Source organism: Schistocerca piceifrons, chromosome 1 (genome assembly GCF_021461385.2).
Source record: "Schistocerca piceifrons isolate TAMUIC-IGC-003096 chromosome 1, iqSchPice1.1, whole genome shotgun sequence".
Taxonomy (NCBI): domain Eukaryota; kingdom Metazoa; phylum Arthropoda; class Insecta; order Orthoptera; family Acrididae; genus Schistocerca; species Schistocerca piceifrons.
This window is the reverse complement of record NC_060138.1, coordinates 396,519,649-396,547,637: the sequence shown is the minus strand read 5'-3', so window position 1 is coordinate 396,547,637 and position 27,989 is coordinate 396,519,649. Positions and strand designations below refer to the sequence as shown.

Here is a 27,989-nt window from a genome sequence, read left to right as displayed (position 1 = left end):
CAATATACTGTTTGTGAGATGGCTCTGCTGGTTTGTTTCGGTAGCGTAAGGAGTTGTGCTACATACCATGCCCGTGATAGGATGTAAGTATTAATCAGTTGGATTCGTTGATGGAGGTCGAGTCGTTGATCAGTGTGACTCACGCAAAGTCCTCTGATGCGCGTGAGAATCCGCCTGCACGTGAGTGTTAACATGCGCTGTGGACAGGCAGTCACCTCAAGACCCAAGATACGTTGTTCCCCTACAATCCGGTAGCATGCGCGTTCGATGGTCAATGATCGTGGTCCTAGTGGGATTAGCACCATTTTGTTGGATTTTAACATGGCACCGGATGCTCGTTCATAAACGTGGAGGACTCGGCGAACCGAATCGATGTCCCTGGCGTTTGCTACAAACACACCTACACCATCCGCCTACGCCACACTGCGGAAGGTGACGCCTGGGAAAGGAACACCATCGACCATCCGTCCGATGTCACGCAGCATGGGGTGCAGCGCCAAAGCGATAAAATACACTGACAAGGGACACCCTTGTCGAACTGATCGTCTGATGGCAATTGGTCGTGATCTGCAACCGTTCACAATGATTGTGGAATTTGCTCCATCCAAGAAGTGCCGGATGACTCTTATGAAGTGCTCCCCGAAACCCATCCGCTACATAACGGCCAGCAGGTAGGATGGGAGACCCTATCGGAGGCACCGGCGAAATCTAGGGATCAATTGCAGCCGGGGTTCGAGCGTCGGCGGTGGGTGAGTAAGACAGCATCACGGTATATAGAAGCAGCGGTGAAGGTGGTTCGATTCGAAACGCCACATGATTGAGTGGGACAAAGTACCTTATTCATTCCCTGTTTAAGACGTGAAGCCACACTTCGTGCCACCAACTTATAATCGGTGTTAAGAACGGTGATGGGACGTACGTCTTTAGCCCATCAGTGACCTGTGACCTTTGGATTAAAGCCAATACGTACAGCTAGAAAATCGGCGGGTAGCTCGCAACCAGCAAAAATCTCCTCGCACATTTTGCAGAAGCGGTCTCCTAACAGGCCGGAAAACCTAGCACTTCGATTAGTGCTGGAATGGCACAATCGAAGGGCGGTATCCTTGCGGAGTACCGCCAGAGATGAAAAACCGCAGTGTCAGGGCCTAAATGCTTGCAGCGTGTGCGTTCCACATGAGGGAGTGACATACGGTGGTGCGGGCTGATATGGCAACAGGCGACCGTCGAAAACATCGCAAAAGCAAGTGCCGGAAGGAACGACAATATACGAGAGCACTCGTCAACAGCCCAGTACTACCCTCCATGTCGAGGAGTAAACTGCGACTCCTATTTGAACGCCGCTAGCTGCCAGGGCAGTGGAGAAGCCGTGAGGCCGCCCCACAGCAGCGTCAGGCCGGTGCGAGCTATACTGGCGCGAGCTACACCTAGCCGAGTGCTTACGTCGTCCACCACCTACTGCATATGTGTGTGTGCGTGTGTACACACGTATTCTGCGTGCGTGCGGCGGCGACGACGACGACGACGTTCGCGAGGAGCTAAGGTTATAACTCCAAACAATTTAATTAAAATTATCTGTGACCAGACCATAAGAGACGCTAACGAGGCATCCGAAGGCACTGTCCTGTGCCCCCATAAATTACCAGCCTAGCGTAATGCGGCTGCAAGTGCGGTCCGGCTAACCGCAAAAAAAAAAAAAAAAAAAAAATTACTTAAGATAATCTTAAATTAATTAAAAGAAATCGTGGTGTGTAAGCAACTAACTACTAGGCACATCAACAACTACGACAAGTTTTGCTACCAGCGGAATATCTGATCACTGCAGAATGTTAACCCATTTCAGGCTGTGTTTTAATTAATTTTAGGTGGGCCGATCCCGGCGGTACTGCAATGCCGGGCCAACCCGCTACAGAGGTGGAGCAAGCCCCTAGCACTCCGTCAGAAGCCAAAAATGAGTTTAATATTCTGCTGGTCGTGTGATGCAGGACGTATCAGATATTAAGCTGATAAGAACAGATACTACACTTTTTTTCCCTCCTACCTCCCCTATAGCCCTACCTTTTCCTCTCCAAAAATGCCGCCATCCTCTAGTGTCGACGCAGCACGTAAAGCAGGGTGTTGTTAGTAGCAAGACTTATTGCCATAAACCGAAAATAAAAGCGGAGGCATACTCTGCTATGCCTCAGGGGGCGACGACACACTACTCAGAAACACACCTCCCTCTGCAGGTGTGAGGCAAGTGATGATTTTAAAAACTAAATAGAAAGAAATAAATAAAGACAGAAATGAAGGCAAAATAAAAAAAAAAACAGCGACGCAGCACACTCAAACGAACTGGCGAGATAATCCCATCGCCCATAGAATTAACAAAGTAATAATCCTCTAAGATAGATTATGCGTTTTCCAATTTTCCAATAATTTTTCATACAAGGTTCACACAATTCGCATGTTACCAATTTCCATATTATCAGTATCACAGAACAGTCTACTCTAGTGATGCCCAGAAGGCCAATATCAAATCTGGGGTATGGGTAAGTCAAGGGTAGTTTGAAAGTCCGAGTGACAAAGATCCAGGGGTACACTCAGGCAATTCTTATACGAGGTGCCTTAGTTAGCCCGGAACACCTTTTGATAACCATGAACCATTGCAACTTTAAGAAATCTTGCAAAAGTAATGGTATATTTCCGGTCAGATTCCGCCAGGCGATGCTGGCTCCAAAGGTAGTCCATGAAAGAGACAGCATCTGCGAGGCAAAGGTCATAGATCGTGAAAATGGTTTGGCCCAAGAGACACACCATTGCTTTACGTCGTGTTCGGGGGTTGGTCTGAATACCAGGGTTAAGGAACCAGTCGACTGACACATAGTCCAGTGTAGTCCCACCGATCAGCGTTAATAGCACACGTGCAAGGTCCCACACTTCTGTGACGTGAGGGCATAGGAGACGATGCTCTCTGTTGTCTACGTCACCACATCGGCCGCAAGCAGCCGAGGGCCATAGGAGGATGGCCGCCAGGCGATGATTAGTGGGTATTAAATTGTTTACAACGCGATACCATAGCGCTGAAACTTCTGTGGGAAGGGCTAGGTGGTTGATATTAGCCCAAGCGTGGTGCCAGATGACCGACGGTCGTCTGTCCTCCAATTTGTGTGGTGTGAGCTGGCCTCGAAGCGCCTAGTAAAGGCGCTTCGATGTGCGTGCCTTGTCGGTGGCCACTGCTAGGATGTAACTTTGATTGAGGTGATAGTCCTTGACTGTCGTCATCCGGAATGGAATATGTGTCAAGCATACTGGTGCACGCGCCGATTGTAGGCGATAACGGTCGAAAAGCACCGCTGTTGTCCCACCTGGGTCAATCTCACGCAAAGTGGCGATACGGTGAATCAGGATTGCCGCACATTTGTGGGGAAAGTCAATGAGTCCAAGGCGACTATCGACTTTTGGCAGTGTACAAGTCTGTGCATCAACTTTGAATAGTGCACGCCGCCACAATAGGCAATATACTGTTTGTGAGATGGCTCTGCTGGTTTGTTTCGGTAGCGTAAGGAGTTGTGCTACATACCATGCCCGTGATAGGATGTAAGTATTAATCAGTTGGATTCGTTGATGGAGGTCGAGTCGTTGATCAGTGTGACTCACGCAAAGTCCTCTGATGCGCGTGAGAATCCGCCTGCACGTGAGTGTTAACATGCGCTGTGGACAGGCAGTCACCTCAAGACCCAAGATACGTTGTTCCCCTACAATCCGGTAGCATGCGCGTTCGATGGTCAATGATCGTGGTCCTAGTGGGATTAGCACCATTTTGTTGGATTTTAACATGGCACCGGATGCTCGTTCATAAACGTGGAGGACTCGGCGAACCGAATCGATGTCCCTGGCGTTTGCTACAAACACACCTACACCATCCGCCTACGCCACACTGCGGAAGGTGACGCCTGGGAAAGGAACACCATCGACCATCCGTCCGATGTCACGCAGCATGGGGTACAGCGCCAAAGCGATAAAATACACTGACAAGGGACACCCTTGTCGAACTGATCGTCTGATGGGAATTGGTCGTGATCTGCAACCGTTCACAATGATTGTGGAATTTGCTCCATCCAAGAAGTGCCGGATGACTCTTATGAAGTGCTCCCCGAAACCCATCCGCTACATAACGGCCAGCAGGTAGGATGGGAGACCCTATCGGAGGCACCGGCGAAATCTAGGGATCAATTGCAGCCGGGGTTCGAGCGTCGGCGGTGGGTGAGTAAGACAGCATCACGGTATATAGAAGCAGCGGTGAAGGTGGTTCGATTCGAAACGCCACATGATTGAGTGGGACAAAGTACCTTATTCATTCCCTGTTTAAGACGTGAAGCCACACTTCGTGCCACCAACTTATAATCAGTGTTAAGAACGGTGATGGGACGTACGTCTTTAGCCCATCAGTGACCTGTGACCTGTGGATTAAAGCCAATACGTACAGCTAGAAAATCGGCGGGTAGCACGCAACCAGCAAAAATCTCCTCGCACATTTTGCAGAAGCGGTCTCCTAACAGGCCGGAAAACCTAGCACTTCGATTAGTGCTGGAATGGCACAATCGAAGGGCGGTATCCTTGCGGAGTACCGCCAGAGATGAAAAACCGCAGTGTCAGGGCCTAAATGCTTGCAGCGTGTGCGTTCCACATGAGGGAGTGACATACGGTGGTGCGGGCTGATATGGCAACAGGCGACCGTCGAAAACATCGCAAAAACAAGTGCCGGAAGGAACGACAATATACGAGAGCACTCGTCAACAGCCCAGTACTACCCTCCATGTCGAGGAGTGAACTGCGACTCCTATTTGAACGCCGCTAGCTGCCAGGGCAGTGGAGAAGCCGTGAGGCCGCCCCACAGCAGCGTCAGGCCGGTGCGAGCTATACTGGCGCGAGCTACACCTAGCCGAGTGCTTACGTCGTCCACCACCTACTGCATATGTGTGTGTGCGTGTGTACACACGTATTCTGCGTGCGTGCGGCGGCGACGACGACGACGTTCGCGAGGAGCTAAGGTTATAACTCCAAACAATTTAATTAAAATTATCTGTGACCAGACCATAAGAGACGCTAACGAGGCATCCGAAGGCACTGTCCTGTGCCCCCATAAATTACCAGCCTAGCATAATGCGGCTGCAAGTGCGGTCCGGCTAACCGCAAAAAAAAAAAAAAAAATTACTTAAGATAATCTTAAATTAATTAAAAGAAATCGTGGTGTGTAAGCAACTAACTACTAGGCACATCAACAACTACGACAAGTTTTGCTACCAGCGGAATATCTGATCACTGCAGAATGTTAACCCATTTCAGGCTGTGTTTTAATTAATTTTAGGTGGGCCGATCCCGGCGGTACTGCAATGCCGGGCCAACCCGCTACAGAGGTGGAGCAAGCCCCTAGCACTCCGTCAGAAGCCAAAAATGAGTTTAATATTCTGCTGGTCGTGTGATGCAGGACGTATCAGATATTAAGCTGATAAGAACAGATACTACACTTTTTTTCCCTCCTACCTCCCCTATAGCCCTACCTTTTCCTCTCCAAAAATGCCGCCATCCTCTAGTGTCGACGCAGCACGTAAAGCAGGGTGTTGTTAGTAGCAAGACTTATTGCCATAAACCGAAAATAAAAGCGGAGGCATACTCTGCTATGCCTCAGGGGGCGACGACACACTACTCAGAAACACACCTCCCTCTGCAGGTGTGAGGCAAGTGATGATTTTAAAAACTAAATAGAAAGAAATAAATAAAGACAGAAATGAAGGCAAAATAAAAAAAAAACAGCGACGCAGCACACTCAAACGAACTGGCGAGATAATCCCATCGCCCATAGAATTAACAAAGTAATAATCCTCTAAGATAGATTATGCGTTTTCCAATTTTCCAATAATTTTTCATACAAGGTTCACACAATTCGCATGTTACCAATTTCCATATTATCAGTATCACAGAACAGTCTACTCTAGTGATGCCCAGAAGGCCAATATCAAATCTGGGGTATGGGTAAGTCAAGGGTAGTTTGAAAGTCCGAGTGACAAAGATCCAGGGGTACACTCAGGCAATTCTTATACGAGGTGCCTTAGTTAGCCCGGAACACCTTTTGATAACCATGAACCATTGCAACTTTAAGAAATCTTGCAAAAGTAATGGTATATTTCCGGTCAGATTCCGCCAGGCGATGCTGGCTCCAAAGGTAGTCCATGAAAGAGACAGCATCTGCGAGGCAAAGGTCATAGATCGTGAAAATGGTTTGGCCCAAGAGACACACCATTGCGTTACGTCGTGTTCGGGGGTTGGTCTGAATACCAGGGTTAAGGAACCAGTCGACTGACACATAGTCCAGTGTAGTCCCACCGATCAGCGTTAATAGCACACGTGCAAGGTCCCACACTTCTGTGACGTGAGGGCATAGGAGACGATGCTCTCTGTTGTCTACGTCACCACATCGGCCGCAAGCAGCCGAGGGCCATAGGAGGATGGCCGCCAGGCGATGATTAGTGGGTATTAAATTGTTTACAACGCGATACCATAGCGCTGAAACTTCTGTGGGAAGGGCTAGGTGGTTGATATTAGCCCAAGCGTGGTGCCAGATGACCGACGGTCGTCTGTCCTCCAATTTGTGTGGTGTGAGCTGGCCTCGAAGCGCCTAGTAAAGGCGCTTTGATGTGCGTGCCTTGTCGGTGGCCACTGCTAGGATGTAACTTTGATTGAGGTGATAGTCCTTGACTGTCGTCATCCGGAATGGAATATGTGTCAAGCATACTGGTGCACGCGCCGATTGTAGGCGATAACGGTCGAAAAGCACCGCTGTTGTCCCACCTGGGTCAATCTCACGCAAAGTGGCGATACGGTGAATCAGGATTGCCGCACATTTGTGGGGAAAGTCAATGAGTCCAAGGCGACTATCGACTTTTGGCAGTGTACAAGTCTGTGCATCAACTTTGAATAGTGCACGCCGCCACAATAGGCAATATACTGTTTGTGAGATGGCTCTGCTGGTTTGTTTCGGTAGCGTAAGGAGTTGTGCTACATACCATGCCCGTGATAGGATGTAAGTATTAATCAGTTGGATTCGTTGATGGAGGTCGAGTCGTTGATCAGTGTGACTCACGCAAAGTCCTCTGATGCGCGTGAGAATCCGCCTGCACGTGAGTGTTAACATGCGCTGTGGACAGGCAGTCACCTCAAGACCCAAGATACGTTGTTCCCCTACAATCCGGTAGCATGCGCGTTCGATGGTCAATGATCGTGGTCCTAGTGGGATTAGCACCATTTTGTTGGATTTTAACATGGCACCGGATGCTCGTTCATAAACGTGGAGGACTCGGCGAACCGAATCGATGTCCCTGGCGTTTGCTACAAACACACCTACACCATCCGCCTACGCCACACTGCGGAAGGTGACGCCTGGGAAAGGAACACCATCGACCATCCGTCCGATGTCACGCAGCATGGGGTACAGCGCCAAAGCGATAAAATACACTGACAAGGGACACCCTTGTCGAACTGATCGTCTGATGGGAATTGGTCGTGATCTGCAACCGTTCACAATGATTGTGGAATTTGCTCCATCCAAGAAGTGCCGGATGACTCTTATGAAGTGCTCCCCGAAACCCATCCGCTACATAACGGCCAGCAGGTAGAATGGGAGACCCTATCGGAGGCACCGGCGAAATCTAGGGATCAATTGCAGCCGGGGTTCGAGCGTCGGCGGTGGGTGAGTAAGACAGCATCACGGTATATAGAAGCAGCGGTGAAGGTGGTTCGATTCGAAACGCCACATGATTGAGTGGGACAAAGTACCTTATTCATTCCCTGTTTAAGACGTGAAGCCACACTTCGTGCCACCAACTTATAATCAGTGTTAAGAACGGTGATGGGACGTACGTCTTTAGCCCATCAGTGACCTGTGACCTTTGGATTAAAGCCAATACGTACAGCTAGAAAATCGGCGGGTAGCTCGCAACCAGCAAAAATCTCCTCGCACATTTTGCAGAAGCGGTCTCCTAACAGGCCGGAAAACCTAGCACTTCGATTAGTGCTGGAATGGCACAATCGAAGGGCGGTATCCTTGCGGAGTACCACCAGAGATGAAAAACCGCAGTGTCAGGGCCTAAATGCTTGCAGCGTGTGCGTTCCACATGAGGGAGTGACATACGGTGGTGCGGGCTGATATGGCAACAGGCGACCGTCGAAAACATCGCAAAAGCAAGTGCCGGAAGGAACGACAATATACGAGAGCACTCGTCAACAGCCCAGTACTACCCTCCATGTCGAGGAGTGAACTGCGACTCCTATTTGAACGCCGCTAGCTGCCAGGGCAGTGGAGAAGCCGTGAGGCCGCCCCACAGCAGCGTCAGGCCGGTGCGAGCTATACTGGCGCGAGCTACACCTAGCCGAGTGCTTACGTCGTCCACCACCTACTGCATATGTGTGTGTGCGTGTGTACACACGTATTCTGCGTGCGTGCGGCGGCGACGACGACGACGTTCGCGAGGAGCTAAGGTTATAACTCCAAACAATTTAATTAAAATTATCTGTGACCAGACCATAAGAGACGCTAACGAGGCATCCGAAGGCACTGTCCTGTGCCCCCATAAATTACCAGCCTAGCGTAATGCGGCTGCAAGTGCGGTCCGGCTAACCGCAAAAAAAAAAAAAAAAAATTACTTAAGATAATCTTAAATTAATTAAAAGAAATCGTGGTGTGTAAGCAACTAACTACTAGGCACATCAACAACTACGACAAGTTTTGCTACCAGCGGAATATCTGATCACTGCAGAATGTTAACCCATTTCAGGCTGTGTTTTAATTAATTTTAGGTGGGCCGATCCCGGCGGTACTGCAATGCCGGGCCAACCCGCTACAGAGGTGGAGCAAGCCCCTAGCACTCCGTCAGAAGCCAAAAATGAGTTTAATATTCTGCTGGTCGTGTGATGCAGGACGTATCAGATATTAAGCTGATAAGAACAGATACTACACTTTTTTTCCCTCCTACCTCCCCTATAGCCCTACCTTTTCCTCTCCAAAAATGCCGCCATCCTCTAGTGTCGACGCAGCACGTAAAGCAGGGTGTTGTTAGTAGCAAGACTTATTGCCATAAACCGAAAATAAAAGCGGAGGCATACTCTGCTATGCCTCAGGGGGCGACGACACACTACTCAGAAACACACCTCCCTCTGCAGGTGTGAGGCAAGTGATGATTTTAAAAACTAAATAGAAAGAAATAAATAAAGACAGAAATGAAGGCAAAATAAAAAAAAAACAGCGACGCAGCACACTCAAACGAACTGGCGAGATAATCCCATCGCCCATAGAATTAACAAAGTAATAATCCTCTAAGATAGATTATGCGTTTTCCAATTTTCCAATAATTTTTCATACAAGGTTCACACAATTCGCATGTTACCAATTTCCATATTATCAGTATCACAGAACAGTCTACTCTAGTGATGCCCAGAAGGCCAATATCAAATCTGGGGTATGGGTAAGTCAAGGGTAGTTTGAAAGTCCTAGTGACAAAGATCCAGGGGTACACTCAGGCAATTCTTATACGAGGTGCCTTAGTTAGCCCGGAACACCTTTTGATAACCATGAACCATTGCAACTTTAAGAAATCTTGCAAAAGTAATGGTATATTTCCGGTCAGATTCCGCCAGGCGATGCTGGCTCCAAAGGTAGTCCATGAAAGAGACAGCATCTGCGAGGCAAAGGTCATAGATCGTGAAAATGGTTTGGCCCAAGAGACACACCATTGCTTTACGTCGTGTTCGGGGGTTGGTCTGAATACCAGGGTTAAGGAACCAGTCGACTGACACATAGTCCAGTGTAGTCCCACCGATCAGCGTTAATAGCACACGTGCAAGGTCCCACACTTCTGTGACGTGAGGGCATAGGAGACGATGCTCTCTGGTGTCTACGTCACCACATCGGCCGCAAGCAGCCGAGGGCCATAGGAGGATGGCCGCCAGGCGATGATTAGTGGGTATTAAATTGTTTACAACGCGATACCATAGCGCTGAAACTTCTGTGGGAAGGGCTAGGTGGTTGATATTAGCCCAAGCGTGGTGCCAGATGACCGACGGTCGTCTGTCCTCCAATTTGTGTGGTGTGAGCTGGCCTCGAAGCGCCTAGTAAAGGCGCTTCGATGTGCGTGCCTTGTCGGTGGCCACTGCTAGGATGTAACTTTGATTGAGGTGATAGTCCTTGACTGTCGTCATCCGGAATGGAATATGTGTCAAGCATACTGGTGCACGCGCCGATTGTAGGCGATAACGGTCGAAAAGCACCGCTGTTGTCCCACCTGGGTCAATCTCATGCAAAGTGGCGATACGGTGAATCAGGATTGCCGCACATTTGTGGGGAAAGTCAATGAGTCCAAGGCGACTATCGACTTTTGGCAGTGTACAAGTCTGTGCATCAACTTTGAATAGTGCACGCCGCCACAATAGGCAATATACTGTTTGTGAGATGGCTCTGCTGGTTTGTTTCGGTAGCGTAAGGAGTTGTGCTACATACCATGCCCGTGATAGGATGTAAGTATTAATCAGTTGGATTCGTTGATGGAGGTCGAGTCGTTGATCAGTGTGACTCACGCAAAGTCCTCTGATGCGCGTGAGAATCCGCCTGCACGTGAGTGTTAACATGCGCTGTGGACAGGCAGTCACCTCAAGACCCAAGATACGTTGTTCCCCTACAATCCGGTAGCATGCGCGTTCGATGGTCAATGATCGTGGTCCTAGTGGGATTAGCACCATTTTGTTGGATTTTAACATGGCACCGGATGCTCGTTCATAAACGTGGAGGACTCGGCGAACCGAATCGATGTCCCTGGCGTTTGCTACAAACACACCTACACCATCCGCCTACGCCACACTGCGGAAGGTGACGCCTGGGAAAGGAACACCATCGACCATCCGTCCGATGTCACGCAGCATGGGGTACAGCGCCAAAGCGATAAAATACACTGACAAGGGACACCCTTGTCGAACTGATCGTCTGATGGGAATTGGTCGTGATCTGCAACCGTTCACAATGATTGTGGAATTTGCTCCATCCAAGAAGTGCCGGATGACTCTTATGAAGTGCTCCCCGAAACCCATCCGCTACATAACGGCCAGCAGGTAGAATGGGAGACCCTATCGGAGGCACCGGCGAAATCTAGGGATCAATTGCAGCCGGGGTTCGAGCGTCGGCGGTGGGTGAGTAAGACAGCATCACGGTATATAGAAGCAGCGGTGAAGGTGGTTCGATTCGAAACGCCACATGATTGAGTGGGACAAAGTACCTTATTCATTCCCTGTTTAAGACGTGAAGCCACACTTCGTGCCACCAACTTATAATCAGTGTTAAGAACGGTGATGGGACGTACGTCTTTAGCCCATCAGTGACCTGTGACCTTTGGATTAAAGCCAATACGTACAGCTAGAAAATCGGCGGGTAGCTCGCAACCAGCAAAAATCTCCTCGCACATTTTGCAGAAGCGGTCTCCTAACAGGCCGGAAAACCTAGCACTTCGATTAGTGCTGGAATGGCACAATCGAAGGGCGGTATCCTTGCGGAGTACCACCAGAGATGAAAAACCGCAGTGTCAGGGCCTAAATGCTTGCAGCGTGTGCGTTCCACATGAGGGAGTGACATACGGTGGTGCGGGCTGATATGGCAACAGGCGACCGTCGAAAACATCGCAAAAGCAAGTGCCGGAAGGAACGACAATATACGAGAGCACTCGTCAACAGCCCAGTACTACCCTCCATGTCGAGGAGTGAACTGCGACTCCTATTTGAACGCCGCTAGCTGCCAGGGCAGTGGAGAAGCCGTGAGGCCGCCCCACAGCAGCGTCAGGCCGGTGCGAGCTATACTGGCGCGAGCTACACCTAGCCGAGTGCTTACGTCGTCCACCACCTACTGCATATGTGTGTGTGCGTGTGTACACACGTATTCTGCGTGCGTGCGGCGGCGACGACGACGACGTTCGCGAGGAGCTAAGGTTATAACTCCAAACAATTTAATTAAAATTATCTGTGACCAGACCATAAGAGACGCTAACGAGGCATCCGAAGGCACTGTCCTGTGCCCCCATAAATTACCAGCCTAGCGTAATGCGGCTGCAAGTGCGGTCCGGCTAACCGCAAAAAAAAAAAAAAAAAATTACTTAAGATAATCTTAAATTAATTAAAAGAAATCGTGGTGTGTAAGCAACTAACTACTAGGCACATCAACAACTACGACAAGTTTTGCTACCAGCGGAATATCTGATCACTGCAGAATGTTAACCCATTTCAGGCTGTGTTTTAATTAATTTTAGGTGGGCCGATCCCGGCGGTACTGCAATGCCGGGCCAACCCGCTACAGAGGTGGAGCAAGCCCCTAGCACTCCGTCAGAAGCCAAAAATGAGTTTAATATTCTGCTGGTCGTGTGATGCAGGACGTATCAGATATTAAGCTGATAAGAACAGATACTACACTTTTTTTCCCTCCTACCTCCCCTATAGCCCTACCTTTTCCTCTCCAAAAATGCCGCCATCCTCTAGTGTCGACGCAGCACGTAAAGCAGGGTGTTGTTAGTAGCAAGACTTATTGCCATAAACCGAAAATAAAAGCGGAGGCATACTCTGCTATGCCTCAGGGGGCGACGACACACTACTCAGAAACACACCTCCCTCTGCAGGTGTGAGGCAAGTGATGATTTTAAAAACTAAATAGAAAGAAATAAATAAAGACAGAAATGAAGGCAAAATAAAAAAAAAACAGCGACGCAGCACACTCAAACGAACTGGCGAGATAATCCCATCGCCCATAGAATTAACAAAGTAATAATCCTCTAAGATAGATTATGCGTTTTCCAATTTTCCAATAATTTTTCATACAAGGTTCACACAATTCGCATGTTACCAATTTCCATATTATCAGTATCACAGAACAGTCTACTCTAGTGATGCCCAGAAGGCCAATATCAAATCTGGGGTATGGGTAAGTCAAGGGTAGTTTGAAAGTCCTAGTGACAAAGATCCAGGGGTACACTCAGGCAATTCTTATACGAGGTGCCTTAGTTAGCCCGGAACACCTTTTGATAACCATGAACCATTGCAACTTTAAGAAATCTTGCAAAAGTAATGGTATATTTCCGGTCAGATTCCGCCAGGCGATGCTGGCTCCAAAGGTAGTCCATGAAAGAGACAGCATCTGCGAGGCAAAGGTCATAGATCGTGAAAATGGTTTGGCCCAAGAGACACACCATTGCTTTACGTCGTGTTCGGGGGTTGGTCTGAATACCAGGGTTAAGGAACCAGTCGACTGACACATAGTCCAGTGTAGTCCCACCGATCAGCGTTAATAGCACACGTGCAAGGTCCCACACTTCTGTGACGTGAGGGCATAGGAGACGATGCTCTCTGGTGTCTACGTCACCACATCGGCCGCAAGCAGCCGAGGGCCATAGGAGGATGGCCGCCAGGCGATGATTAGTGGGTATTAAATTGTTTACAACGCGATACCATAGCGCTGAAACTTCTGTGGGAAGGGCTAGGTGGTTGATATTAGCCCAAGCGTGGTGCCAGATGACCGACGGTCGTCTGTCCTCCAATTTGTGTGGTGTGAGCTGGCCTCGAAGCGCCTAGTAAAGGCGCTTCGATGTGCGTGCCTTGTCGGTGGCCACTGCTAGGATGTAACTTTGATTGAGGTGATAGTCCTTGACTGTCGTCATCCGGAATGGAATATGTGTCAAGCATACTGGTGCACGCGCCGATTGTAGGCGATAACGGTCGAAAAGCACCGCTGTTGTCCCACCTGGGTCAATCTCACGCAAAGTGGCGATACGGTGAATCAGGATTGCCGCACATTTGTGGGGAAAGTCAATGAGTCCAAGGCGACTATCGACTTTTGGCAGTGTACAAGTCTGTGCATCAACTTTGAATAGTGCACGCCGCCACAATAGGCAATATACTGTTTGTGAGATGGCTCTGCTGGTTTGTTTCGGTAGCGTAAGGAGTTGTGCTACATACCATGCCCGTGATAGGATGTAAGTATTAATCAGTTGGATTCGTTGATGGAGGTCGAGTCGTTGATCAGTGTGACTCACGCAAAGTCCTCTGATGCGCGTGAGAATCCGCCTGCACGTGAGTGTTAACATGCGCTGTGGACAGGCAGTCACCTCAAGACCCAAGATACGTTGTTCCCCTACAATCCGGTAGCATGCGCGTTCGATGGTCAATGATCGTGGTCCTAGTGGGATTAGCACCATTTTGTAGGATTTTAACATGGCACCGGATGCTCGTTCATAAACGTGGAGGACTCGGCGAACCGAATCGATGTCCCTGGCGTTTGCTACAAACACACCTACAAAATCCGCCTACGCCACACTGCGGAAGGTGACGCCTGGGAAAGGAACACCATCGACCATCCGTCCGATGTCACGCAGCATGGGGTACAGCGCCTAAGCGATAAAATACACTGACAAGGGACACCCTTGTCGAACTGATCGTCTGATGGGAATTGGTCGTGAATTGCAACCGTTCACAATGATTGTGGAATTTGCTCCATCCAAGAAGTGCCGGATGACTCTTATGAAGTGCTCCCCGAAACCCATCCGCTACATAACGGCCAGCAGGTAGGATGGGAGACCCTATCGGAGGCACCGGCGAAATCTAGGGATCAATTGCAGCCGGGGTTCGAGCGTCGGCGGTGAGTGAGTAAGACAGCATCACGGTATATAGAAGCAGCGGTGAAGGTGGTTCGATTCGAAACGCCACATGATTGAGTGGGACAAAGTACCTTATTCATTCCCTGTTTAAGACGTGAAGCCACACTTCGTGCCACCAACTTATAATCAGTGTTAAGAACGGTGATGGGACGTACGTCTTTAGCCCATCAGTGACCTGTGACCTTTGGATTTAAGGCAATACGTACAGCTAGAAAATCGGCGGGTAGCTCGCAACCAGCAAAAATCTCCTCGCACATTTTGCAGAAGCGGTCTCCTAACAGGCCGGAAAACCTAGCACTTCGATTAGTGCTGGAATGGCACAATCGAAGGGCGGTATCCTTGCGGAGTACCGCCAGAGATGAAAAACCGCAGTGTCAGGGCCTAAATGCTTGCAGCGTGTGCGTTCCACATGAGGGAGTGACATACGGTGGTGCGGGCTGATATGGCAACAGGCGACCGTCGAAAACATCGCAAAAGCAAGTGCCGGAAGGAACGACAATATACGAGAGCACTCGTCAACAGCCCAGTACTACCCTCCATGTCGAGGAGTGAACTGCGACTCCTATTTGAACGCCGCTAGCTGCCAGGGCAGTGGAGAAGCCGTGAGGCCGCCCCACAGCAGCGTCAGGCCGGTGCGAGCTATACTGGCGCGAGCTACACCTAGCCGAGTGCTTACGTCGTCCACCACCTACTGCATATGTGTGTGTGCGTGTGTACACACGTATTCTGCGTGCGTGCGGCGGCGACGACGACGACGTTCGCGAGGAGCTAAGGTTATAACTCCAAACAATTTAATTAAAATTATCTGTGACCAGACCATAAGAGACGCTAACGAGGCATCCGAAGGCACTGTCCTGTGCCCCCATAAATTACCAGCCTAGCGTAATGCGGCTGCAAGTGCGGTCCGGCTAACCGCAAAAAAAAAAAAAAAAAAAAAATTACTTAAGATAATCTTAAATTAATTAAAAGAAATCGTGGTGTGTAAGCAACTAACTACTGGGCACATCAACAACTACGACAAGTTTTGCTACCAGCGGAATATCTGATCACTGCAGAATGTTAACCCATTTCAGGCTGTGTTTTAATTAATTTTAGGTGGGCCGATCCCGGCGGTACTGCAATGCCGGGCCAACCCGCTACAGAGGTGGAGCAAGCCCCTAGCACTCCGTCAGAAGCCAAAAATGAGTTTAATATTCTGGTCGTATGATGCAGGACGTATCAGATATTAAGCTGATAAGAACAGATACTACACTTTTTTTCCCTCCTACCTCCCCTATAGCCCTACCTTTTCCTCTCCAAAAATGCCGCCATCCTCTAGTGTCGACGCAGCACGTAAAGCAGGGTGTTGTTAGTAGCAAGACTTATTGCCATAAACCGAAAATAAAAGCGGAGGCATACTCTGCTATGCCTCAGGGGGCGACGACACACTACTCAGAAACACACCTCCCTCTGCAGGTGTGAGGCAAGTGATGATTTTAAAAACTAAATAGAAAGAAATAAATAAAGACAAAAATGAAGGCAAAATAAAAAAAAAAACAGCGACGCAGCACACTCAAACGAACTGGCGAGATAATCCCATCGCCCATAGAATTAACAAAGTAATAATCCTCTAAGATAGATTATGCGTTTTCCAATTTTCCAATAATTTTTCATACAAGGTTCACACAATTCGCATGTTACCAATTTCCATATTATCAGTATCACAGAACAGTCTACTCTAGTGATGCCCAGAAGGCCAATATCAAATCTGGGGTATGGGTAAGTCAAGGGTAGTTTGAAAGTCCGAGTGACAAAGATCCAGGGGTACACTCAGGCAATTCTTATACGAGGTGCCTTAGTTAGCCCGGAACACCTTTTGATAACCATGAACCATTGCAACTTTAAGAAATCTTGCAAAAGTAATGGTATATTTCCGGTCAGATTCCGCCAGGCGATGCTGGCTCCAAAGGTAGTCCATGAAAGAGACAGCATCTGCGAGGCAAAGGTCATAGATCGTGAAAATGGTTTGGCCCAAGAGACACACCATTGCTTTACGTCGTGTTCGGGGGTTGGTCTGAATACCAGGGTTAAGGAACCAGTCGACTGACACATAGTCCAGTGTAGTCCCACCGATCAGCGTTAATAGCACACGTGCAAGGTCCCACACTTCTGTGACGTGAGGGCATAGGAGACGATGCTCTCTGGTGTCTACGTCACCACATCGGCCGCAAGCAGCCGAGGGCCATAGGAGGATGGCCGCCAGGCGATGATTAGTGGGTATTAAATTGTTTACAACGCGATACCATAGCGCTGAAACTTCTGTGGGAAGGGCTAGGTGGTTGATATTAGCCCAAGCGTGGTGCCAGATGACCGACGGTCGTCTGTCCTCCAATTTGTGTGGTGTGAGCTGGCCTCGAAGCGCCTAGTAAAGGCGCTTCGATGTGCGTGCCTTGTCGGTGGCCACTGCTAGGATGTAACTTTGATTGAGGTGATAGTCCTTGACTGTCGTCATCCGGAATGGAATATGTGTCAAGCATACTGGTGCACGCGCCGATTGTAGGCGATAACGGTCGAAAAGCACCGCTGTTGTCCCACCTGGGTCAATCTCACGCAAAGTGGCGATACGGTGAATCAGGATTGCCGCACATTTGTGGGGAAAGTCAATGAGTCCAAGGCGACTATCGACTTTTGGCAGTGTACAAGTCTGTGCATCAACTTTGAATAGTGCACGCCGCCACAATAGGCAATATACTGTTTGTGAGATGGCTCTGCTGGTTTGTTTCGGTAGCGTAAGGAGTTGTGCTACATACCATGCCCGTGATAGGATGTAAGTATTAATCAGTTGGATTCGTTGATGGAGGTCGAGTCGTTGATCAGTGTGACTCACGCAAAGTCCTCTGATGCGCGTGAGAATCCGCCTGCACGTGAGTGTTAACATGCGCTGTGGACAGGCAGTCACCTCAAGACCCAAGATACGTTGTTCCCCTACAATCCGGTAGCATGCGCGTTCGATGGTCAATGATCGTGGTCCTAGTGGGATTAGCACCATTTTGTTGGATTTTAACATGGCACCGGATGCTCGTTCATAAACGTGGAGGACTCGGCGAACCGAATCGATGTGCCTGGCGTTTGCTACAAACACACCTACACCATCCGCCTACGCCACACTGCGGAAGGTGACGCCTGGGAAAGGAACACCATCGACCATCCGTCCGATGTCACGCAGCATGGGGTACAGCGCCAAAGCGATAAAATACACTGACAAGGGACACCCTTGTCGAACTGATCGTCTGATGGGAATTGGTCGTGATCTGCAACCGTTCACAATGATTGTGGAATTTGCTCCATCCAAGAAGTGCCGGATTATGAAGTGCTCCCCGAAACCCATCCGCTACATAACGGCCAGCAGGTAGGATGGGAGACCCTATCGGAGGCACCGGCGAAATCTAGGGATCAATTGCAGCCGGGGTTCGAGCGTCGGCGGTGGGTGAGTAAGACAGCATCACGGTATATAGAAGCAGCGGTGAAGGTGGTTCGATTCGAAACGCCACATGATTGAGTGGGACAAAGTACCTTATTCATTCCCTGTTTAAGACGTGAAGCCACACTTCGTGCCACCAACTTATAATCAGTGTTAAGAACGGTGATGGGACGTACGTCTTTAGCCCATCAGTGACCTGTGACCTTTGGATTAAAGGCAATACGTACAGCTAGAAAATCGGCGGGTAGCTCGCAACCAGCAAAAATCTCCTCGCACATTTTGCAGAAGCGGTCTCCTAACAGGCCGGAAAACCTAGCACTTCGATTAGTGCTGGAATGGCACAATCGAAGGGCGGTATCCTTGCGGAGTACCGCCAGAGATGAAAAACCGCAGTGTCAGGGACTAAATGCTTGCAGCGTGTGCGTTCCACATGAGGGAGTGACATACGGTGGTGCGGGCTGATATGGCAACAGGCGACCGTCGAAAACATCGCAAAAGCAAGTGCCGGAAGGAACGACAATATACGAGAGCACTCGTCAACAGCCCAGTACTACCCTCCATGTCGAGGAGTGAACTGCGACTCCTATTTGAACGCCGCTAGCTGCCAGGGCAGTGGAGAAGCCGTGAGGCCGCCCCACAGCAGCGTCAGGCCGGTGCGAGCTATACTGGCGCGAGCTACACCTAGCCGAGTGCTTACGTCGTCCACCACCTACTGCATATGTGTGTGTGCGTGTGTACACACGTATTCTGCGTGCGTGCGGCGGCGACGACGACGACGTTCGCGAGGAGCTAAGGTTATAACTCCAAACAATTTAATTAAAATTATCTGTGACCAGACCATAAGAGACGCTAACGAGGCATCCGAAGGCACTGTCCTGTGCCCCCATAAATTACCAGCCTAGCGTAATGCGGCTGCAAGTGCGGTCCGGCTAACCGCAAAAAAAAAAAAAAAATTACTTAAGATAATCTTAAATTAATTAAAAGAAATCGTGGTGTGTAAGCAACTAACTACTGGGCACATCAACAACTACGACAAGTTTTGCTACCAGCGGAATATCTGATCACTGCAGAATGTTAACCCATTTCAGGCTGTGTTTTAATTAATTTTAGGTGGGCCGATCCCGGCGGTACTGCAATGCCGGGCCAACCCGCTACAGAGGTGGAGCAAGCCCCTAGCACTCCGTCAGAAGCCAAAAATGAGTTTAATATTCTGGTCGTATGATGCAGGACGTATCAGATATTAAGCTGATAAGAACAGATACTACACTTTTTTTCCCTCCTACCTCCCCTATAGCCCTACCTTTTCCTCTCCAAAAATGCCGCCATCCTCTAGTGTCGACGCAGCACGTAAAGCAGGGTGTTGTTAGTAGCAAGACTTATTGCCATAAACCGAAAATAAAAGCGGAGGCATACTCTGCTATGCCTCAGGGGGCGACGACACACTACTCAGAAACACACCTCCCTCTGCAGGTGTGAGGCAAGTGATGATTTTAAAAACTAAATAGAAAGAAATAAATAAAGACAGAAATGAAGGCAAAATAAAAAAAAAACAGCGACGCAGCACACTCAAACGAACTGGCGAGATAATCCCATCGCCCATAGAATTAACAAAGTAATAATCCTCTAAGATAGATTATGCGTTTTCCAATTTTCCAATAATTTTTCATACAAGGTTCACACAATTCGCATGTTACCAATTTCCATATTATCAGTATCACAGAACAGTCTACTCTAGTGATGCCCAGAAGGCCAATATCAAATCTGGGGTATGGGTAAGTCAAGGGTAGTTTGAAAGTCCGAGTGACAAAGATCCAGGGGTACACTCAGGCAATTCTTATACGAGGTGCCTTAGTTAGCCCGGAACACCTTTTGATAACCATGAACCATTGCAACTTTAAGAAATCTTGCAAAAGTAATGGTATATTTCCGGTCAGATTCCGCCAGGCGATGCTGGCTCCAAAGGTAGTCCATGAAAGAGACAGCATCTGCGAGGCAAAGGTCATAGATCGTGAAAATGGTTTGGCCCAAGAGACACACCATTGCTTTACGTCGTGTTCGTGGGTTGGTCTGAATACCAGGGTTAAGGAACCAGTCGACTGACACATAGTCCAGTGTAGTCCCACCGATCAGCGTTAATAGCACACGTGCAAGGTCCCACACTTCTGTGACGTGAGGGCATAGGAGACGATGCTCTCTGGTGTCTACGTCACCACATCGGCCGCAAGCAGCCGAGGGCCATAGGAGGATGGCCGCCAGGCGATGATTAGTGGGTATTAAATTGTTTACAACGCGATACCATAGCGCTGAAACTTCTGTGGGAAGGGCTAGGTGGTTGATATTAGCCCAAGCGTGGTGCCAGATGACCGACGGTCGTCTGTCCTCCAATTTGTGTGGTGTGAGCTGGCCTCGAAGCGACTAGTAAAGGCGCTTCGATGTGCGTGCCTTGTCGGTGGCCACTGCTAGGATGTAACTTTGATTGAGGTGATAGTCCTTGACTGTCGTCATCCGGAATGGAATATGTGTCAAGCATACTGGTGCACGCGCCGATTGTAGGCGATAACGGTCGAAAAGCACCGCTGTTGTCCCACCTGGGTCAATCTCACGCAAAGTGGCGATACGGTGAATCAGGATTGCCGCACATTTGTGGGGAAAGTCAATGAGTCCAAGGCGACTATCGACTTTTGGCAGTGTACAAGTCTGTGCATCAACTTTGAATAGTGCACGCCGCCACAATAGGCAATATACTGTTTGTGAGATGGCTCTGCTGGTTTGTTTCGGTAGCGTAAGGAGTTGTGCTACATACCATGCCCGTGATAGGATGTAAGTATTAATCAGTTGGATTCGTTGATGGAGGTCGAGTCGTTGATCAGTGTGACTCACGCAAAGTCCTCTGATGCGCGTGAGAATCCGCCTGCACGTGAGTGTTAACATGCGCTGTGGACAGGCAGTCACCTCAAGACCCAAGATACGTTGTTCCCCTACAATCCGGTAGCATGCGCGTTCGATGGTCAATGATCGTGGTCCTAGTGGGATTAGCACCATTTTGTTGGATTTTAACATGGCACCGGATGCTCGTTCATAAACGTGGAGGACTCGGCGAATCGAATCGATGTGCCTGGCGTTTGCTACAAACACACCTACACCATCCGCCTACGCCACACTGCGGAAGGTGACGCCTGGGAAAGGAACACCATCGACCATCCGTCCGATGTCACGCAGCATGGGGTACAGCGCCAAAGCGATAAAATACACTGACAAGGGACACCCTTGTCGAACTGATCGTCTGATGGGAATTGGTCGTGATCTGCAACCGTTCACAATGATTGTGGAATTTGCTCCATCCAAGAAGTGCCGGATGACTCTTATGAAGTGCTCCCCGAAACCCATCCGCTACATAACGGCCAGCAGGTAGGATGGGAGACCCTATCGGAGGCACCGGCGAAATCTAGGGATCAATTGCAGCCGGGGTTCGAGCGTCGGCGGTGGGTGAGTAAGACAGCATCACGGTATATAGAAGCAGCGGTGAAGGTGGTTCGATTCGAAACGCCACATGATTGAGTGGGACAAAGTACCTTATTCATTCCCTGTTTAAGACGTGAAGCCACACTTCGTGCCACCAACTTATAATCAGTGTTAAGAACGGTGATGGGACGTACGTCTTTAGCCCATCAGTGACCTGTGACCTTTGGATTAAAGCCAATACGTACAGCTAGAAAATCGGCGGGTAGCTCGCAACCAGCAAAAATCTCCTCGCACATTTTGCAGAAGCGGTCTCCTAACAGGCCGGAAAACCTAGCACTTCGATTAGTGCTGGAATGGCACAATCGAAGGGCGGTATCCTTGCGGAGTACCGCCAGATATGAAAAACCGCAGTGTCAGGGCCTAAATGCTTGCAGCGTGTGCGTTCCACATGAGGGAGTGACATACGGTGGTGCGGGCTGATATGGCAACAGGCGACCGTCGAAAACATCGCAAAAGCAAGTGCCGGAAGGAACGACAATATACGAGAGCACTCGTCAACAGCCCAGTACTACCCTCCATGTCGAGGAGTGAACTGCGACTCCTATTTGAACGCCGCTAGCTGCCAGGGCAGTGGAGAAGCCGTGAGGCCGCCCCACAGCAGCGTCAGGCCGGTGCGAGCTATACTGGCGCGAGCTACACCTAGCCGAGTGCTTACGTCGTCCACCACCTACTGCATATGTGTGTGTGCGTGTGTACACACGTATTCTGCGTGCGTGCGGCGGCGACGACGACGACGTTCGCGAGGAGCTAAGGTTATAACTCCAAACAATTTAATTAAAATTATCTGTGACCAGACCATAAGAGACGCTAACGAGGCATCCGAAGGCACTGTCCTGTGCCCCCATAAATTACCAGCCTAGCGTAATGCGGCTGCAAGTGCGGTCCGGCTAACCGCAAAAAAAAAAAAAAAATTACTTAAGATAATCTTAAATTAATTAAAAGAAATCGTGGTGTGTAAGCAACTAACTACTAGGCACATCAACAACTACGACAAGTTTTGCTACCAGCGGAATATCTGATCACTGCAGAATGTTAACCCATTTCAGGCTGTGTTTTAATTAATTTTAGGTGGGCCGATCCCGGCGGTACTGCAATGCCGGGCCAACCCGCTACAGAGGTGGAGCAAGCCCCTAGCACTCCGTCAGAAGCCAAAAATGAGTTTAATATTCTGGTCGTGTGATGCAGGACGTATCAGATATTAAGCTGATAAGAACAGATACTACACTTTTTTTCCATCCTACCTCCCCTATAGCCCTACCTTTTCCTCTCCAAAAATGCCGCCATCCTCTAGTGTCGACGCAGCACGTAAAGCAGGGTGTTGTTAGTAGCAAGACTTATTGCCATAAACCGAAAATAAAAGCGGAGGCATACTCTGCTATGCCTCAGGGGGCGACGACACACTACTCAGAAACACACCTCCCTCTGCAGGTGTGAGGCAAGTGATGATTTAAAAACTAAATAGAAAGAAATAAATAAAGACAGAAATGAAGGCAAAATAAAAAAAAAACAGCGACGCAGCACACTCAAACGAACTGGCGAGATAATCCCATCGCCCATAGAATTAACAAAGTAATAATCCTCTAAGATAGATTATGCGTTTTCCAATTTTCCAATAATTTTTCATACAAGGTTCACACAATTCGCATGTTACCAATTTCCATATTATCAGTATCACAGAACAGTCTACTCTAGTGATGCCCAGAAGGCCAATATCAAATCTGGGGTATGGGTAAGTCAAGGGTAGTTTGAAAGTCCGAGTGACAAAGATCCAGGGGTACACTCAGGCAATTCTTATACGAGGTGCCTTAGTTAGCCCGGAACACCTTTTGATAACCATGAACCATTGCAACTTTAAGAAATCTTGCAAAAGTAATGGTATATTTCCGGTCAGATTCCGCCAGGCGATGCTGGCTCCAAAGGTAGTCCATGAAAGAGACAGCATCTGCGAGGCAAAGGTCATAGATCGTGAAAATGGTTTGGCCCAAGAGACACACCATTGCGTTACGTCGTGTTCGGGGGTTGGTCTGAATACCAGGGTTAAGGAACCAGTCGACTGACACATAGTCCAGTGTAGTCCCACCGATCAGCGTTAATAGCACACGTGCAAGGTCCCACACTTCTGTGACGTGAGGGCATAGGAGACGATGCTCTCTGTTGTCTACGTCACCACATCGGCCGCAAGCAGCCGAGGGCCATAGGAGGATGGCCGCCAGGCGATGATTAGTGGGTATTAAATTGTTTACAACGCGATACCATAGCGCTGAAACTTCTGTGGGAAGGGCTAGGTGGTTGATATTAGCCCAAGCGTGGTGCCAGATGACCGACGGTCGTCTGTCCTCCAATTTGTGTGGTGTGAGCTGGCCTCGAAGCGCCTAGTAAAGGCGCTTCGATGTGCGTGCCTTGTCGGTGGCCACTGCTAGGATGTAACTTTGATTGAGGTGATAGTCCTTGACTGTCGTCATCCGGAATGGAATATGTGTCAAGCATACTGGTGCACGCGCCGATTGTAGGCGATAACGGTCGAAAAGCACCGCTGTTGTCCCACCTGGGTCAATCTCACGCAAAGTGGCGATACGGTGAATCAGGATTGCCGCACATTTGTGGGGAAAGTCAATGAGTCCAAGGCGACTATCGACTTTTGGCAGTGTACAAGTCTGTGCATCAACTTTGAATAGTGCACGCCGCCACAATAGGCAATATACTGTTTGTGAGATGGCTCTGCTGGTTTGTTTCGGTAGCGTAAGGAGTTGTGCTACATACCATGCCCGTGATAGGATGTAAGTATTAATCAGTTGGATTCGTTGATGGAGGTCGAGTCGTTGATCAGTGTGACTCACGCAAAGTCCTCTGATGCGCGTGAGAATCCGCCTGCACGTGAGTGTTAACATGCGCTGTGGACAGGCAGTCACCTCAAGACCCAAGATACGTTGTTCCCCTACAATCCGGTAGCATGCGCGTTCGATGGTCAATGATCGTGGTCCTAGTGGGATTAGCACCATTTTGTTGGATTTTAACATGGCACCGGATGCTCGTTCATAAACGTGGAGGACTCGGCGAACCGAATCGATGTCCCTGGCGTTTGCTACAAACACACCTACACCATCCGCCTACGCCACACTGCGGAAGGTGACGCCTGGGAAAGGAACACCATCGACCATCCGTCCGATGTCACGCAGCATGGGGTACAGCGCCAAAGCGATAAAATACACTGACAAGGGACACCCTTGTCGAACTGATCGTCTGATGGGAATTGGTCGTGATCTGCAACCGTTCACAATGATTGTGGAATTTGCTCCATCCAAGAAGTGCCGGATGACTCTTATGAAGTGCTCCCCGAAACCCATCCGCTACATAACGGCCAGCAGGTAGGATGGGAGACCCTATCGGAGGCACCGGCGAAATCTAGGGATCAATTGCAGCCGGGGTTCGAGCGTCGGCGGTGGGTGAGTAAGACAGCATCACGGTATATAGAAGCAGCGGTGAAGGTGGTTCGATTCGAAACGCCACATGATTGAGTGGGACAAAGTACCTTATTCATTCCCTGTTTAAGACGTGAAGCCACACTTCGTGCCACCAACTTATAATCAGTGTTAAGAACGGTGATGGGACGTACGTCTTTAGCCCATCAGTGACCTGTGACCTTTGGATTAAAGCCAATACGTACAGCTAGAAAATCGGCGGGTAGCTCGCAACCAGCAAAAATCTCCTCGCACATTTTGCAGAAGCGGTCTCCTAACAGGCCGGAAAACCTAGCACTTCGATTAGTGCTGGATTGGCACAATCGAAGGGCGGTATCCTTGCGGAGTACCGCCAGAGATGAGAAACCGCAGTGTCAGGGCCTAAATGCTTGCAGCGTGTGCGTTCCACATGAGGGAGTGACATACGGTGGTGCGGGCTGATATGGCAACAGGCGACCGTCGAAAACATCGCAAAAGCAAGTGCCGGAAGGAACGACAATATACGAGAGCACTCGTCAACAGCCCAGTACTACCCTCCATGTCGAGGAGTGAACTGCGACTCCTATTTGAACGCCGCTAGCTGCCAGGGCAGTGGAGAAGCCGTGAGGCCGCCCCACAGCAGCGTCAGGCCGGTGCGAGCTATACTGGCGCGAGCTACACCTAGCCGAGTGCTTACGTCGTCCACCACCTACTGCATATGTGTGTGTGCGTGTGTACAGACGTATTCTGCGTGCGTGCGGCGGCGACGACGACGACGTTCGCGAGGAGCTAAGGTTATAACTCCAAACAATTTAATTAAAATTATCTGTGACCAGACCATAAGAGACGCTAACGAGGCATCCGAAGGCACTGTCCTGTGCCCCCATAAATTACCAGCCTAGCGTAATGCGGCTGCAAGTGCGGTCCGGCTAACCGCAAAAAAAAAAAAAAAAAAATTACTTAAGATAATCTTAAATTAATTAAAAGAAATCGTGGTGTGTAAGCAACTAACTACTAGGCACATCAACAACTACGACAAGTTTTGCTACCAGCGGAATATCTGATCACTGCAGAATGTTAACCCATTTCAGGCTGTGTTTTAATTAATTTTAGGTGGGCCGATCCCGGCGGTACTGCAATGCCGGGCCAACCCGCTACAGAGGTGGAGCAAGCCCCTAGCACTCCGTCAGAAGCCAAAAATGAGTTTAATATTCTGGTCGTGTGATGCAGGACGTATCAGATATTAAGCTGATAAGAACAGATACTACACTTTTTTTCCCTCCTACCTCCCCTATAGCCGTACCTTTTCTTCTCCAAAAATGCCGCCATCCTCTAGTGTCGACGCAGCACGTAAAGCAGGGTGTTGTTAGTAGCAAGACTTATTGCCATAAACCGAAAATAAAAGCGGAGGCATACTCTGCTATGCCTCAGGGGGCGACGACACACTACTCAGAAACACACCTCCCTCTGCAGGTGTGAGGCAAGTGATGATTTTAAAAACTAAATAGAAAGAAATAAATAAAGACAGAAATGAAGGCAAAATAAAAAAAAATCAGCGACGCAGCACACTCAAACGAACTGGCGAGATAATCCCATCGCCCATAGAATTAACAAAGTAATAATCCTCTAAGATAGATTATGCGTTTTCCAATTTTCCAATAATTTTTCATACAAGGTTCACACAATTCGCATGTTACCAATTTCCATATTATCAGTATCACAGAACAGTCTACTCTAGTGATGCCCAGAAGGCCAATATCAAATCTGGGGTATGGGTAAGTCAAGGGTAGTTTGAAAGTCCGAGTGACAAAGATCCAGGGGTACACTCAGGCAATTCTTATACGAGGTGCCTTAGTTAGCCCGGAACACCTTTTGATAACCATGAACCATTGCAACTTTAAGAAATCTTGCAAAAGTAATGGTATATTTCCGGTCAGATTCCGCCAGGCGATGCTGGCTCCAAAGGTAGTCCATGAAAGAGACAGCATCTGCGAGGCAAAGGTCATAGATCGTGAAAATGGTTTGGCCCAAGAGACACACCATTGCGTTACGTCGTGTTCGGGGGTTGGTCTGAATACCAGGGTTAAGGAACCAGTCGACTGACACATAGTCCAGTGTAGTCCCACCGATCAGCGTTAATAGCACACGTGCAAGGTCCCACACTTCTGTGACGTGAGGGCATAGGAGACGATGCTCTCTGTTGTCTACGTCACCACATCGGCCGCAAGCAGCCGAGGGCCATAGGAGGATGGCCGCCAGGCGATGATTAGTGGGTATTAAATTGTTTACAACGCGATACCATAGCGCTGAAACTTCTGTGGGAAGGGCTAGGTGGTTGATATTAGCCCAAGCGTGGTGCCAGATGACCGACGGTCGTCTGTCCTCCAATTTGTGTGGTGTGAGCTGGCCTCGAAGCGCCTAGTAAAGGCGCTTCGATGTGCGTGCCTTGTCGGTGGCCACTGCTAGGATGTAACTTTGATTGAGGTGATAGTCCTTGACTGTCGTCATCCGGAATGGAATATGTGTCAAGCATACTGGTGCACGCGCCGATTGTAGGCGATAACGGTCGAAAAGCACCGCTGTTGTCCCACCTGGGTCAATCTCACGCAAAGTGGCGATACGGTGAATCAGGATTGCCGCACATTTGTGGGGAAAGTCAATGAGTCCAAGGCGACTATCGACTTTTGGCAGTGTACAAGTCTGTGCATCAACTTTGAATAGTGCACGCCGCCACAATAGGCAATATACTGTTTGTGAGATGGCTCTGCTGGTTTGTTTCGGTAGCGTAAGGAGTTGTGCTACATACCATGCCCGTGATAGGATGTAAGTATTAATCAGTTGGATTCGTTGATGGAGGTC

General features: G+C 49.1%; 8 pseudogenes; all 8 read right to left on the bottom strand.

Moving 5' to 3' along the window:
- Positions 1-1,857: 1,857 nt before the first annotated feature.
- LOC124721238 lies at positions 1,858-2,073 on the bottom strand (annotated as a pseudogene).
- A 3,269-nt stretch (positions 2,074-5,342) lies between these two features.
- Positions 5,343-5,558, bottom strand: LOC124721231 (annotated as a pseudogene).
- Positions 5,559-8,827: 3,269 nt separating this feature from the next.
- LOC124721227 lies at positions 8,828-9,043 on the bottom strand (annotated as a pseudogene).
- Positions 9,044-12,312: 3,269 nt separating this feature from the next.
- Positions 12,313-12,528, bottom strand: LOC124721221 (annotated as a pseudogene).
- Positions 12,529-15,801: 3,273 nt separating this feature from the next.
- On the bottom strand, positions 15,802-16,014 carry LOC124720882 (annotated as a pseudogene).
- A 3,262-nt stretch (positions 16,015-19,276) lies between these two features.
- Positions 19,277-19,489, bottom strand: LOC124720871 (annotated as a pseudogene).
- Positions 19,490-22,756: 3,267 nt separating this feature from the next.
- On the bottom strand, positions 22,757-22,969 carry LOC124719393 (annotated as a pseudogene).
- Positions 22,970-26,238: 3,269 nt separating this feature from the next.
- On the bottom strand, positions 26,239-26,451 carry LOC124720628 (annotated as a pseudogene).
- Between the last annotated feature and the right edge of the window lie 1,538 nt (positions 26,452-27,989).